Genomic DNA, 16808 nt, shown 5'->3' with positions numbered 1-16808 from the left:
AAGAGTTGAAGAGGAACAATCCAAGGGCAATATCTCAAACCCTGGTTTTAGTTTTCTAAAATGGGACATATGCACCTTGCAAATACCCAAGCGAAACAGCTTGATAAAGGCTGCACTCCAAATTCACATTCAGCCTTTGCATAGGCTCCCGACTTTACAGAAGATTTAATAAAACTACAGGAAGGACCTACAGAGTTGTTCTGCTTCCATATGGCTGAGCTGGGAGTGGCTCAACTTACGAATGTATTTTGTGAACCTCAGAGGCTCAAATAGCTTCTACCAAACTAATAATTTTTGAGTGGATTACATCTGTTATTGTCCCTTCACTCAAAAGCAAATATAGCATTAGAGGGGATTGCTTCTGAGAAATTATGGTTTTCTCAAAATACATTAAAGTGGTTCTTACTCAGTATTATAGCTTTGACAGGAGAGAAAGGATGGGGAAGCTCAAAGCAGTCTTGGGGTTTGATTATGTATATTGCTAAAGTGCAGTACAAACTGGCATCAATAAACATTTCTGAGTTCGTGCATGTGAAAGCAGCCAGGCGTTAAGTAAAAGGAGTTAAATTAACAGTATTTGGAAACTAAAATCTCCTCTATATCCGCATAACTGTTTTATCCAGGTCTCCTCCCCTACTCCTCCTAACCAATTTGAACTCTGACCTGATGGGATGAATATTTTGGGGGAGAGCTGAATTCCTTAACGTGTGTGCTGAGGCTGTCGTTAGCAGTTTCCCAGTGATTTGGGCCTGACCACCTGTTGCAGGGAGTGTTGGACCAACATTACCAGCGAGCAGCCGGATGGTGCTACAAGCAGCACCAGTGACCTGGAGATGAAAAGCCTGACGGTTCTTTCCTACACCCACCAGTTTCCTCAAGGATGAGCTTCTGATGGAAGACAGATATTTTTTTTTTTAAATGAAAATTACATTTTGGCACATTTGTTTTCCTCCCTTATTAGATCTGAAGGCCATGTGTAAAATATGAGCCTGAGTTGCCTAAGTGGGATCTGTCAGTTTACACAGTAACTGCTGTAACCCAGAGGCAATAATATGAGTTTAACAGATAAGAACAACTTACTCAGCATTCCTCAAATGCTGGAGAGGAGGAACCGGCAGCTGACCCCAAATGCTTTAAAAATACTCCTCCTAGCAGTAATGCACTAAAGTAAACACCAAGAGGAAAATGCTGTGAAATGGTTTCATCAAGGACCAGTGTAATAAGAGAGCCGCTCAAGTTAGGGTTAATTAAACTGTTTCAGCTACTAGAGGGATGGGGTTTTCCAGCTGTGTGCAAGATGCAATAACAAACTTTCCTTAGGTTGCAGATTCTTTCCTGATTCTTTAGCTTTACACAGCTCAAATGTTATCCTTGCCCATGACAGTCTCATCAGATATTTGGCTTGAGAAATGCTTGCCTGGCTGCAATAGCCATGGAATAAAGCAGGTGGGCTGAATTAGAGAAAGAACCCAGTGTCCTTGACAGCAGTGGGATTTTGGGGAGTGAGGTGAGGAGGATGGAGAGATGTTCTTGGTAGAAGCTTTTCTGTGAGCTGCTCTGTCTTCTTTGGGCTTTCTTTAGCTATGTTAAGCCTGAATTTGATATCCAGACTTTTCTCCCTTCTTTATATAGTTAATTCTTATTCATTTGTACAATGAACTTTGAACTGCAATATTTGCAGAGGTGGCTAAAAACATTGAGCTCCTGTTTTAGATGCCTGGCTGTTGGCTTTAATATAAGATGAAAATGTTGCTACAGTATTGCTGCTCTTTGGAGATAACTCCTTAGACATAAAAAGAAAAATAAAGATTAATTAAGGGCTCACTATACCTTCTAACAAAGGCAAGAAATTTTCATAGAGCAATAAACTGGACAAAAGTGGGAGAACTTTTGACTGTAGAAGAGTCAGGCGTATATACATGCAATAAGTGCAGGATTTATTTTCTGGTTTTATCACTAAGCAATTACACCTGATGAGTAAGGACAGAACAGAGGGTCAGCTGTGCTTTCTAAGTGATACAGACGGTGACAAGGCTGCATTTGTCATGGCAACTAAGAGCTTCACTGTCCAGGCTTTAGTTGGTAAGATGTCCAAGACAGGCAGCTGTAGCTTTACTCACTTGCCAACCCAGTCAGAGAAAAGGCAATACAACTGTGAAATATGAGTGACAGTGATGCTGGAATGAATATCTGCTTGTGATCGAGAGCAACCTGGTACTTTATGCCTACATTCCACAAAGAAATGCCACTGCCATGATAATTTTAAATGAGGTTTGTTGAATATATCAAGAGAGACAGATTTGGAAGTATCAATGCACCATGGTACTTACTACAGAGTCACTGATCTAACTTTTCTACCCTACCTCACTCTATAATTTGTTATTACATAGACAAGTGACCTATGCTAGATACAAAGTGCAGAGATTTTTAAAATCTTTTTCTTTCCAGTTGCAATGAAAAAAAATAGATTAAGAAGCGTAGGTAAATGTCAGCAAAAAGCTGAGCAAAAAATTTATAACAAATATGTTATTATAGCTTAGTTTTTCTTGCTGCTTTTGGAACTGTGCACATGTAAACTATTAATCAGCATCTGTTATATTCTCCTTTGTGTTTAACCCACAGACAATACTGAACTCTTACAGGCTGTGGCTGTGAAGGCTGGGTTTGTAACTCATCCTGGAATCGCTGAAGGTGCTGCTGCAGGAAGATGTTCCTGTTTCAGACTTTGGTGTGGTGTTGTGCTCAACACAAAAGTATCCTGAAAATTTACATCAACTGATTGCAGAGTGTAGATCGTTTGAGCCAAGATCTTGCTAAAGTGTGTTAAAATCCATCAAAGTTTTTATAAAAACTTAGAAAAGCTCTGGTAATATGAGCTAAGGTTTGTATTCAGGACAATGGGCACCATCTTCAGTTTATGTTGCTTGTGAAAGATTTTAATCTGAGAAGACCACTAATTTATTGTAATTAGAGTATGTGTACAAGGCTCTGTATTGCAATAATTGCACTGATGTAAATATGCTGGATATGTACAGTATATAAGTGTAAATGTGAAGAGAGGTCTTCAATGATATTTACATTTTTAGTTGTGGTAATTTATTTTGATTGGGCACATAGGCCCAAATTAGTCCAGTTTAACTGAGGCATCCCCACCAGGAGCAAAGCACCCCTCACCTCCTCAAACCCTAAAGTGGGGGACTGCTCTCTGGAATTGTCTCTCATTCTTCAGACTGCACAGGAAGCTTCACTGCAGCACCTAAATATCCTAGGCTGGCCTATTTATTTTACTGTTTGAATAAAAAATCCTAACTGGGCACAAAGGTACTTCTGGTACAAGTGTCCTTGTTTATAAAGCAAGAGTCAGATTCCCTCAGATGTTCTCTCAAAGTTGTTGTGACCGGCAAGGTCCCAGCTGAAGTGAATGAAGATTTAGTGATGGTTTTATTGGAAAATTTTTATAGATAATGTGATTATTAAATTTTCTGCTTTGAGTTATTGCCCCGTTCATGTGTATTTCCTTCCTCGGTCTAAAATTTCTCTGTGCAGTGCAGGTGGCATTCAATACAAAAACTCAGCCTCACAAGTATACTTTGCTGAGCTTCCTCTCCATTCCTTGTCGTGTGAGTTTGCTGCCCCTCTCCTATTTCTATCCCTGCTTCAAAAGCAAGGATCTTGCTCTGCAGTGCATTCAGGAGCCCAGATGTATCCAGAGAAGCTTCAATATGCGGTAACTACAGAGAGCTACACATAGTTGTCTGTTGTTTGGTTGTGAGATTATGAAGTGATCAGCGTTTCCCAGACATTAAGTAAAGCAGATGCTTGCCCTGAGAAGTTTCCAGACCAACAACCAACATGTAGACAGAGTCAGAAGATGACTGAGGAACCAATGGTGAACTCCTCAGACACCCACCTGTAATCCAGGTGTGAGTATTTAAGAGATCAGTTTAACTATGAAGAAGATGGGGAACCTTCTGGATGATATGAGAGATTAAATCTCTGGAAGGCATATATGCTTTTATCTGTGAAGGTGGGAAAAACTTGCCAGGGCTAAGTGAGAAGGAAAAGGGACACAAAGTTCAAGGTTGGTGAGCAGCAGAGTGATCAGAGCTATGTGAGGGAAGATGATGCTGTGTGGGTGTGACAAAAGGAAACCATTGCTTTGAACCAGCAGTTCCAGGTGAGGACGATTGCTTTAATTTTCAGACCTGAGTTTTCCTTAGGCACCAGTTAAGCATCATTTCCACAGTGGCTGGAGATGTGTTAATAGGGTCCGGCTCATCCCTGAGAACCACTTAGAAAGCAAGAGGGGTGCCATGGATACCAACCTGCCCTGGGCAGGGGCACTTCTGTCTCCTCCCCGACACTTGTCAGACTTCCACAAGGTCTCAGGAAATGTAAACGAACACAGACCCAATGTCTTCCTTAGAGGTCAATCAAAAGCTTAGAGAGAGCAGCAACTGTGGAAAAAAAATAGATCCCTTCCCTCTGCCTTCTTTTTCTATAAACACATTAGCATGATAGTTGAAAGGCGATACAGACCAATTTGCGTGAAAGCAATCACTTTAGTTGTTTTTATTTCATCAGCTGAGTCTGCTGAGGGAAAAAAGTGACAATTATTCACATTCTTGAACGGCTGGTGAATAAAACAGACACAGTGAATTTCTTGAATGAACAGAAGAGTAAGTCCCCAATGTACTTCGATTGCTTAACCGCATGCAGCAGATAATCCACATCGTCAGAGTCATAGAGTTTCTCTGTTCATCTTCGACAGTAAAGTGGAATTTGTCTGTAAATAATTCTTGCTTGTTTAAAGCTGTGTGCCTCATTTTCTGCCAGGTGCTGGGAAGCCAACCTGAAAAAAAAGGTATTTAACATCACAGCTAGAAGGACCCTGTGTAAGACTTATGGGAAAATGGGGGAAAAAATATCTCTGCATTAACATTAATGTTTTTGCTGTAAGAAATATAAATGTTAGAAGGTTCTGAAATTCAAAATTGCATTTGTGTTAAAATAGAACTATTTTTTGAATTATAAACAACATTTAATTCAGGAGTCCAATACTTTTCTTCATCTGCATACTCTGTATCATAAACGTGGCATTCTGTTCTGTGATCTCCAAGTTGTCCGCACAAATATACTTGTCAAGTGTGGTAAGAACTACAGGTGAGAAGCATATTCACAGATTCAGAAACTTGGGAAGAGCTTAATTCAAATTTATTTGGGAATTTTCTTGCGTTAATTGGACACATGCTTATAAATGTGTAATCAAAACCTGCATTTTCAGAGAAGATACACACCTAAAGATACCCCATCTGAAAAAAATAAGTAGGGTCAAAATAAAAATTGCTGTGGAAATATAGAATTCACTTTAATTACTAAGAGATAGCAATGCCTTCATAAGAACTGCAAACACAGCAAAACTGCTGAGAAAAGCATTCACGTTTCTGCAGTACTTAACACTTAAGAAGCCAGTATGGAGCTGTTAAGGCATTAAACACTGAAAGTGCTTCAAGTTCTTTTGATGAGGAGCTTCAAAAGCTGAACCAGTTTCCCCCTGCAGTGCAGAAATCTCATCATTTCTATCATCCCCCAAGCCAGTTCCCTGCCCAGCAGCAGTGTCTGCAGGACCTGGGGAACAGCTTTGTCTACAAATCCCCGTTACCCATGGTTGGATCATGGTTTGGGTCTCTGGAGTGACCTGATTAAGGGATGGAAGGTGCCACTAGCTGTTCCACTGCCTGCTGCTGTTGTTTGCTGCTCAGCTTCCCGCCTGACTGCTGGGTGTTGAGAGGAGCCAACACGGAGGTACCAGCGAGTCTGCCGGGCTGCAGGCTGGAAGCTTGGGGAGATTAGGGGGGTTAAACAGAGGTGCTCTGCAGGGGTAGTCTTAATGGCTGCTGTGAAATTTGCAGGAAAGTGTAGGCAAAACCGGAGACAAAAAGGGAGTGAAGATCCCTTAAAAAAAGAATCAATGAAGTGTATTGGTTCCTCACAAGGTGTGCACACATTTTCTGCTGCAGGAGGAATGAGCAGCACACTGAGAAAATTAACTGCATCCCTGAAGGCTACAGCCACACATTAGATGACTTTTCTTTCTTCTCTTTTCCCAGCAAACCCACTTATGCATCACACCGATGGAAAATTCTTCCAAGATGAATATACAAACATCTCCCCCTTTCCCACCATCAGACCTAGTGAGATAATTTGGGGTTAGCATGGGATAAGCCTTATAATAGGCTTAAGGCATTTCATGCAGGACATCCATGACTCATTATCTCATTGTTCTTCGCTGATGTACAAAATCTTTCCCTTCACACAAGACATTTCTTAGCTGTCTATTATGTTGACATCTGAGAACTGACTTTTCAGTGTTCATGCTTTATGTAACAGACAGTTTATAACAGTCAAGCAAAGAAGTAGGGAATGACTTTACAGTGTTGTTGGTACTTTGCACTATGCAGGAACTATTTTCTTCACTGTAAGTAGATAAAAGACAGAAGTATAACCTTCAGTGAAATCTGCCCTGCTTTGGGTAGAGTCCCCGCAATACTTTGGCACAAGAAAAAGAAATATGCTTTCATTCGCACTGAAACATCACAGCCAAAAATATTCCAGCTGTTCAGCCTCTGTGCTATTCTGAGTTTCTGAGAAATGCACATTTCACCTGAAAACCTATTGGGTTAGTCTTCTGGTCTAAGCCACATTAGTAAAGCCTCATGAAATATGGTGTCAGTATGGGTCACTGTACTTCAGGAAAGGTTTGACTACACATGAGAAAGTTCACGAGACCAACAGCAGTTACCAGAGAAAACAGTGAAGTACTGAAAGAGCGTTTAAAAGAAGAGAAGATGGAGAAATGAAAAGATAATACACTTCAAACGCACACAGACATGCTGTATAATGAAAGGTAATGACTGAGTCTTCCAACTATAAATCAAAACACGTGGAAAGCAAAATTCTTTGGAGGTTAATAAACAAAAGCAACAGTTCTCGTTTAGGAAGTCCCAGGCTATATTAAGGTGAAGGGACCTTTTGGGGAATTACCTCTGCCTGACCTCCTCTAAGCATTTCCCCTTGACCTTACAGGAGCAGGAGCGAGATGAACATTTTTTCTGACCCTGAATGGTTCATATTTTCATTTGTTGTTATTGTCTGAAATAATACTTTGTGATAACAAATGTACTTAAAAACCTCATTGCTTCATCTGTCACTGTGGCAGTCAAGAAATCCGCCCACTATAATGAGGCATTTGTGATCACAAGATCTGTTTTCCCTTCACTCCAAGGACCATCAGGAGAGCTGTACATTTTTATTTTCCCTTTTGTAGCTTGCCTGGCTTTCTCCTGGATATATCGCATCTGCTTACCAGATCTCAGAGGTCTTCAGGGCTGTTTGCTGACACACAGGGTGCCTAAGCTTTCCAGGTACGGGCCGGTATTGGAATAGAGAATTTCTTTTCTTAATAGTCTGGACATTACAGTTTGACTGCTATGTAGAGTTTGACACATTCTTGGATACTCATCTCACATCAGCCTTCACTTCAGAAGGAGTTGGGGCTTCCTTCTGTTGACCAAACAGCCTGAGAGAAAAATGTTATGAATATTTGTAAATGTTTGCCTTAGGTTTTTCATGTGATTCTCTTCAGACCTTTTCTTAAAAGGGACAGGAATATTTATTATTCAATGGTAGCGTTATCACATCTTTTATATTTCTGGAAGGGTTACAATTTTGTATTCTTATTCACTTGTCTTTCCTTTAATGCTGCAGTTCTTCCCTGGATAAGCTTGTCAGTAATAGCACTCCCTTTCTTGCAGCATACATCTAAAATAACAGTGCTGCGCTCTCATCGCGTGGGCTGAAAGTACTTTGGAGCAGCTTCCAGTGGCTTTTAAGAAATGCCCTCCAGTGATTTATAGTCATATTCTACTTGAATGGCTTCCTGCTCCTGAAAGAGTTGGTTGAACTTTTCATGCACAAACGACACTGCAAGACATTTCTTTCAGTTTGTGTCTACCTTTATTCTACCCATGTTAGTGTCACTGAGGGAAAAACTGGAGGCTGTCCCTTTCACAGGAAGGTGCCTCATCTCTTGCCCCTGTGTCATCATTTTTATCTTTACCTTTTTGTTCACATCGTAAGTATTTTAGAATAGGTCACTAGTTCTCTGACATACGGGATACATGCATCGCGTTGAAGAAACCATGGTTGTTTCATTCATTGCTCAATCAATGCCTGAGAGTTTACAAATATCTGTGGTTTATGGAAGGTATTTTTAAGTTTTGAGAATTGTTACAGTGTTTCTGAATTGATTTATTATCTGCACTCAGGTTTTGCAATGATTTTGCCTTTCCAGGGCCCGTATCCCAGTATTTCCACCAAAAAAATTTCATATTTATCCAGTTCTAGCTATACTGACTCTACACTTTCTAGCTGTTTGAAGGATCTGTGATCCCAGTCTGACCCTGCTGTCTCCCATCTGGGCTCTGGGTGGCCAGCAGCTCCTCTGCTGATCCATGCAAGTCCTGCCTTGCTAACCACACGTTCCCTCTTCCAGTGGCCAAGCGCTGTTGTTGGCCATCCTCGCCTGACCACTGTGCCCATGCTGCAGGGATGTAATTACCTCCCCATTCATAACAGCTGTCAGTATTCTTTTCCAGATGAAGCACTTGGAAATATTTTTGTCCTTCTTAAGCTGGAAATAGTGCTCACACTGTATTTTTCATTTTATCTCCTATCTTTGCATTTCTGCATTTGCTTTTGTAACATTTTAATGCAACTGTCTTACAATTTCCATATTTATATACATTATTTGATGGTTTATTCTGTGCCTGACTCATATGCTCTACGTTTGGACTTCTGCTTATTTACTAGCTCTGCATATAGCTCTGGGCTGATTTGTTATGGACTGTCAGAGCATTCCTATTTGAGCTCCTTCATACTCCATGGCCATGATTAATCTATCACAACATTGGTTCACATTTTAAGATTTGATCATCAGCTTGCTGTTTTGACCAGGCTGGCAATGTACTTATTTTGTACTTTTCATATGGAGTTGTAAGTACAGTCTTTAAATAAGTATAATTTGTGTGGATTGAAAATACTTTTGGACCATAGCTAGGATTTTACTTAGGTACTTCTGGGCTGTTATCATGATGGCAAAGGTCTGCTGAAGATTAAGACAGCATGCTTTGTCACTGTTAATAACATAGCTGTTCTTGCTTTGTTCCATTTTTTGTCTTCATTTAAATTTCCTAATTTCCATTTTTTGGTGTGAAAATTTCCACTTGCAAAGGACTTCCCTTTCCTAGCTAGATGCTTGGAGGTGGGGTTTTAAAACATCAGTATCGTTATATTTTGACCAATACTTGAGTTTTTCTTTTGCTTTTATATATTTGCTTGTGGATCAATGGTTGATGGGAGAGTCAGTTTCTCCTGTTAGCATTTGTACTTACCTACAGGAGCTGGCTTTAGATACTAATTTAATTGTAAAATTGTTAAAATTGAAGGCAATATTCAGGTTCTACTCCTTCTTTCATATATGGCGTTATTTTAAATTTAGGATTTACTGAAGGTAAATGTCTTAAATCCCAACATTATCTTATTTATTCAAATAACATTATACATGATAATGATTTTTATAAGGGAGATATCTTTTGTAACTTGGTTTAGTTAGATTCACTTTTAATTGGTGAAAGTTGGCAGACGTGATTTTTCTCCTCCATATTAAGTGGCCATACTTTCTTGCCTATTTATTTCACCCTCTTCTCTCTATTTCTTCCCCCCAAATTATTTCTAGTCAGTTCCAGACTGGACATAATCTCTTTCTTCTCTCTCCTAACACCTCTCTTCCCATCTTCTGGGGAGCTGGAGATGCTAAAATTGATAAGAAAGTATAAGTGGAGGGTGCAGGAAAAGAGATAAAGAGCCACCCCTCTGATTTTACTAGCTGGGGATATGGAGAAGGAAACTTTTATCAATTGAAGATTGTAGCTTGTCAGATAAGCTCAAACGCTCAAAAATAAATCATTTTAATAATTTATTTTCAATAGCAATGACTTCCACCAAACCCAAATTTTCCCATTACGTGTTCCACCGCTATTGTTTAACATGGTCTTTCCAGACTTGCAATGTCACTGCTTTTTCATTAACCCATTGGCTTGAAGTCCCCAAAACTGTTCTTCTCTTTTGCAGATCATTCTTATGGATTTTTCATACTAGGCTAGCAGTCATCGTTATTTCTTATTCACCTCAGTCTCTTCTGGAATATATAACTACCTATGGTAAACTGTAGTCCACTAATTCCATTGATTTAAGGCAAGGAGCATTTATAACAAAACCAGAACCAAAACAAACAAAAACAAAACAATAAAGAGAATAAGAAAAAGTTGGCTTAAAGTCTTTTATTACTCAAACTAATTTCTTCCATACATGACAACTCTGACAAGTTAATTTTTGTTTATTTTAATTGGAGTTTTATGTTATACAGGCACCTATGATTAATCTGTCACCCTGGACACATAAATTACACAAATTTAAAATTTAGAGCACTCACTTTAAATATAATTTCATCAAACTTCTCTAAGATATTCTCCAGCAAAAAAGCACAGCATATATTTTTACAGCTATTTCTAATATACATCCCTATTAATAGGGAGCACTAAAAAAATAAATTGAGGGCATGCTGAGCTATAAGACAAGATTGAGATGACAGGGAATTGATTTTCTATAAAGCTGAGGGATTTTATAAAAAAGTAAATAAAATCGTCAGGGAACAATTTGCAAATGAAATATGTGAAATTAGATGTCTCTACGTCACATATCGATTTGATTTTCATAAATACGTTTGCTTGTCAATACTGTAAGTGATCATTGCTCAATCTTCTTGAAAACATCAATTAGGGTAAGACAATTATAACAACAACATCATTAGGGCTGGACCTCCTGGAATGGTGGAGCTGAGAAAATCTGGTTTTCCTGTTGGAGTTCATCTTACACATCCATGAAAAATGGGTGCAATCTATTATGTCCAACAGGCGCCGATATGGGGCTTGTTTGGGAGCCTTGTGCTGCTGAATTGTGGAGGACGAGGCTTACTCTGTGTGTTTCCAGGTCCAGAAGAAGGGCACAGCCACCCTGTCAACTCATCACACTCTCCTGCAGGGAGGGCAAGACCCAGGTTATGGCATAAACTGTACCAGGAGTAGCTCAAGAAGAGTGCTTGGTGGGAGTGATTCCTTCCCTGCTCCCTCTTTATTTTTATTGGAAGTAAACCATAACAAGAAGAACGTAATTTTGATGCAGCCATTGTGACCAATATTGACCTGTACTACAATATGTAATAATTTTTTTTGAAGTTTGGTGTGAACTAAGGATGATCTATCCATTTTGTTGTAAGAGGTTATTGAGATGTAGTTATCAGAAAAAAGAATTTTCAGCTCACTTTTTCAAAACAGATCCATTAAACAATTAAAATTAATTTCAATCTTATATTGCAGCCAGATTGTATCTATTACTTTAAGCAGTATCACCACCTTGAAGAATATGAAGCAGGAGACAGATTGGTGTGGAACAGACATGGATCTTTATTTCTTTAGTAACAAAGTAATTTGCAGCACTCTAGCTGCTGCTGACAGAGAATAGGTAAGTCATAAAGTGCAGTTAGGTGATAAATTTATGTATAAAGTACCTTAGCCACTTTCTTCTTCTCTGCTCACTAATCCTTCTCCCACAGGAGTTATTCTAATTTTAATCCACCAAGCAGATAGGTAGGTGGTATGCAGGGTGGATGAGAATGAATCCTTGTCTTCTGCAAATGTAGTATTTTCTGCCCAAACATTCCAATCTAAGGCACAGCATGAATGTGGATCAGTTCAATCTGACATTTAAAATAAAAAGTTTACAACCATGAAGATACTGGTTTTTTGTCCTGCAACTCTGCAAGACCTATATCCCTTCATAATATGTACTTTATCACTTTCTCACTTTGAGTCACAGAAAATCTTGATAAAATGTCTATTAAAGCTCAGATACCTTAAAGATTCTTTAGGTTTTTGTTAGTTGACTTTTGCTGCTTTATGCAGTTGAGTTCCTGGCAAGGGAGACACATATCTTTGTAAGACAAGAGTTAGAAATCAACTGTTTCAAGCAGCTCTTTCAACCCCCCTGAAACATTATTAGAATACTTTTTCTCAAATTTCTGATGCACCTCATGCATACCCAACACATGCTACCATAATACCTTCATCAACATTACTGTGTTGCATGACAGCTAAGAAAGTCATGATACACTGCTTTTTCTCTGGGAGAAGGAAACAAAAAATGGAAAGGAAGAATGAGAAGTCCCAGACAGAAATTGTTCTGTCTTATAATGTTCAAAAAAGTGCCATTATGTACATCTAGAGAGCATAACTTTCATACCTGACCCTTTCAACTGCTGAACTGTTGAATCCCAAAGGCATTTGTATTTATAGGATTTGTAACTTCAAAGAGATTTGGAACGTCTGAAAAATAAGCTTTATAAAATAACTCTTGCAACACTAGGCTATTGTGTTACAAATTGGTTCAAAACATATTCAGAAGACAGTGCTCTTGTACATCCTGGTCTCTGAATAGGTTAGTCACTGCCTCTTCCATCTAGTTTATGGTTGCAAGCAAATCCAAGATCTCAGCAGAGCAAAGGGAGTCATCTTGTAGTCAATTTCTGGTTTGCATTAGGAAACCATAAATGCTGTTAATCACTACTCAGCTGCTTGATCCAGATTGTCAGGGACTTGGAGTGAAATACTGAACTATGTATGAATTTCTGGTAGATACTGGATAGCAATTCTACATTGGCTTCTGGGCAAAAACCAATTGTAAAATCCTGCAAAGGGACTCCTCTGTCTCAGAACTGTCACCAAAAAACAGGAGGAATTCTGTTTTCCTGAAAAGGCTTTTTCCTTCCTCCAGTTTTGTCATTGAAATATGTATCACTAATGTATAGATAATGAAAGAACTAGATGTGGTTTAGGCTGTATGTAAGGCAAAGATTTACAGCTGATGTCAGACAGTGTGGCTTTCCTTTCCACAGCTCTAGCACTAAACCACTACGTACACGTGATCATTTTATGAAATACATGTATGCTGTTTGGTTAAGAATAATGTCAAGCAGATCAAAATCTTCTAAAAAAGATTTTAAATCCCACCTCAGTGCCTTGCTGATGAGTGAAGTCATGCTAGAGTTCAGTCTTCTAGTGTGATAACTTTGGTGATAACGTAAGAACAGTAGTTCTCTGGTGAGAATAAAATTAACTGAAGGGAGAACAGGAGTTTAGGCAGCTGCTTGAGCAGCTTCACAGCTGTCTGCAGAACCATTAAAAGCGTGGCCATGAGGTTTGTCACCCTGCATGTGTGTGCATTTGTCACTGAAATACATGTGTGTGACCATGCTGCCTCCTACAAAATGGGGAGTCCTTCAGTGTTGCAAGTCAGTTTCTCACACGAAGAGAAATCAATTGTATGATAGCTCTCCCTGTAAATAATTTAAATGATTTATTGCTGTAATATACTCTATCTGAACATAAATAGTTACTAAAAGCACCCAGCCAGTCCTTTTTTTCCAGGAATCCTGACATGAGCCTGGCTATCTAATGCCAAGAAATTGTTTTCTACAGCAAGAGCCAGCCGGAGAGGATGACGATAAAGAAACTTCCCTGTGGCTGAGTTTCCCCAGGCAGAGGGCTGGGATTGTATGGATTTTCTTATATGCAACACTCCTGTGCCAAAAAAATTCATTCCCAAGGTGTTGTCAGCACCAACTGTGCTAGCAACTAAAGAGGGTTGGGATCTAGGCTGGAGAAATACCCTCAGGAGCAGAGAGTGGGCCTTGCTCTTCTAGCAGTGATTTATTGGCACAAAGTTGGATTTTCTGACCATGTACTTCCAGATCACAGTCACAGTCCTCCTGGGACAGTGCACGTACAGCAAGGGGGATCCTGAGTAACTGGTCTGGCCAGACAGAGAAAACACTTAGACAGAGGCAGCAAGATGAAGGGCTGTCTAGGGGGAGATGGCAAAAGATGGAGGAAGAGAGAATTTAGAGGTTAATAGGAAGGAGAGGGAAGAGAGAAGAGAAAACAGGAGCTGCTGCAGTACTAGTGCATCTCTGCTTTGCATTCTTTTCAACCTGTTTCCTAAAGGCCATCCTACAGCCAGCCATCCCCATCTACCTTCCCACCTGGTGCCAAAGCAGGACTCTTCAATTTCTCTTGCAACTGCAATCAGAATAATTTTTGCACTGTTATCTTTGCACTATTTTATTATTGGGTGCAACTTCAAGCCAGAGTTAGCCACCCCACTGAGAGCTGTACCCCCACCCCCACCTCCTGTGCCCCAACCAGTGCCTCCCCTGCAGCACGCCGTCTTGTGGTCCCCACCTCTGCTGGACAAGTGGCATCCTCCTGCTGCAGGATACAATGCAGCTGAATTTCGGCAGTGTTCTGTACATCTTGGCCTCCTCTGTCCTCATTCATGCAGGAATGTATTGTGTTTGTGAAGACACAAAGGAAAAGCACGTTTGAAAGCTTCTGCTTTCAAGTGATTTTCACTACGGTGACGTACGACACCAAGAAGGACAAACAGATGTATTTCCATGGCTGAGCATAATGTGTATATTGCTTGTAGACCAGCTTCATTGAACTCAGGAACAATATGTTTGCCTTTCAGGCAAATGTGGCATTTAGGTATGAAAAATAAAGATACTATATCCATACCGCTAGTACAGTAGACAACTTTATCACTTTTTCTGATTATACTGTCATCTGGAGGAAAAATATAACTCTGCATCATTAATCACATCATAAGTCAAATTCTAAATGAAATGTTCATTAAACTTTGTTATCATTCTGCAGCTGGATAGCCTTTGTGTTTCTGTAACTCACACTTTCTTACAGTTTGTAATAATTCCTTCAGAGTAAAATTTCTGAAGAAGAAATATGCTGAGATGTAAAACTGTAGCTTTGCTTTGATCAAAAGTTCCAACTGTGGACTGCCAGAAACCTCCTGAAAAACAAATTTATCTTTATAGTCCACACTAGGTGCAGAGTAGTGAAACATCAAATCACTAACAACTGTTTTATTAATTTTAATGTGATAAAGTCAATTTTATTATTCTAATTTGAAATCATTACAGTGATTCTCTCTGAATTCCCTCTGAATCTTCTTCTTCATAAGACTTACTAGCAAATGTGCCAACCTCTTTCATTAGCACAAATTAGAGCAAATGCAAGGATTTGTACTTCAATAAATTTTCATGGATGCATGAAATTGCATGGCCAATAATTGTAGCTAGCTCAGTTATTTCGGTGATTATACTGTGTGCAGAGGAAATTAAACCATTGCAAACTCCAATCTTGACAGTTTTGCACAAGCAAAGCAGGATCCTGCTATGCTCAAATGACAGCCCTCAAGAGAAAAACTTTGGTAATTTTATTTTTATGATCTGTGACTCTGGACCTCATACATCATGCTGGGGCCCGAGCTCCGTTCTGGCACAGATTTCCAAGAGGCACTGCCTCTTATCTTTGTAAAACCATGACTCATTGAGTGACCATTAAAGTCCTACAATAGTTTTTATAAAGCTGGGATTTCTACAGCCTCGGGTAGTATATTTTCCATCTGTTCTCCCAAGTTTTTGAGCAGGGTATTGCTCTTTGCCCTGCATCGTTGCTGGTTGCATACTGCTGATACAAACAGCTGCTGCGTTCCACTAGAGAGCTCCTCTTTTATTGCAATATGACTGAAACACAAATCTTTACAATTAACAAACAAATCTGAATAACAAGGAACCAACAGATGAAAACACACAAATTAGCCAGACAAATAAGTGCAAGCAGGGACTTCAAACCCACTGCACAGAAGCAACTAAACCTGCTCACTCAACACATGCCAGACTCAGGTTTGGAGCCGGGAAGTTCCTATGTGGAAAATGCTGGTTCACTGGCCAAGCCCAGCTTTGTCAGACATATTTCTGCAGCAACCCCCGCTCTGTCTTGTGTCACAAACCAGCCAGTTACCTCACCATCTGCCTGCATGCTAACCTGTTAGCCAGGCAGAGCAACTTGGGTGGGCAACGAGTGATGCTCACATGTATCCTGGTGTTTCTGGACTGCTGGGGGTGTTACCAGTAGCTACAGACACAGTCCCAAACACAACCTGGAACGGTCTCAAGCATTCTGTAATTATTCCTCTTGCCTGCAGCTCAAGTTGGGGACACGGTATGTAGGTACTGATAATGAACCAGTTAGTCAAATCTCTGATGCAAATGATGGTTATAGAGAAAAGCACTATCGGAGAGAAGAAAAAGCAAACCTCAAAGTAAAAAAAAAAAATGATACCCAACAAATAGAAGGTGTTAAGTGTCAGGGAAGCATTCCTTCATCCCAAAACACTGGCTGAATGCCATAGGTTTCAGCCTACCTAATTACCTTACCATTAACTGCCTGACAGGATGGCAAATGTCACAGGATACTACATGCCCCCAGTGACCTCAGTTATCTTCAGATGTCCAGGGAGAGAATAAAATCAGAGGCTATGGTGTAAGGAGTGTGTATGGCTGATTCTGATGTGGGGGCTGAGAGTCCGCAGGAAGGATCGCTGGGGACAGGTTTAGTGAGCCAGCAATGAGGAGATGGAACCAGGGGGGCTGGGGGAATGAAAAAGGCAGAAATAGAGGAAAGTGATGCAAGGAGAGTAGATACGTGCTGGTCCACTGGGTTTATGACATGTGCTAGACAGCCCCATTTTCCAAAATATCCAGCCTTTCCTTTCCT

Source organism: Falco peregrinus, chromosome 6 (assembly GCF_023634155.1).
Source record: "Falco peregrinus isolate bFalPer1 chromosome 6, bFalPer1.pri, whole genome shotgun sequence".
Lineage (NCBI taxonomy): Eukaryota > Metazoa > Chordata > Aves > Falconiformes > Falconidae > Falco > Falco peregrinus.
Note: the sequence above shows the minus strand (reverse complement) of the source record.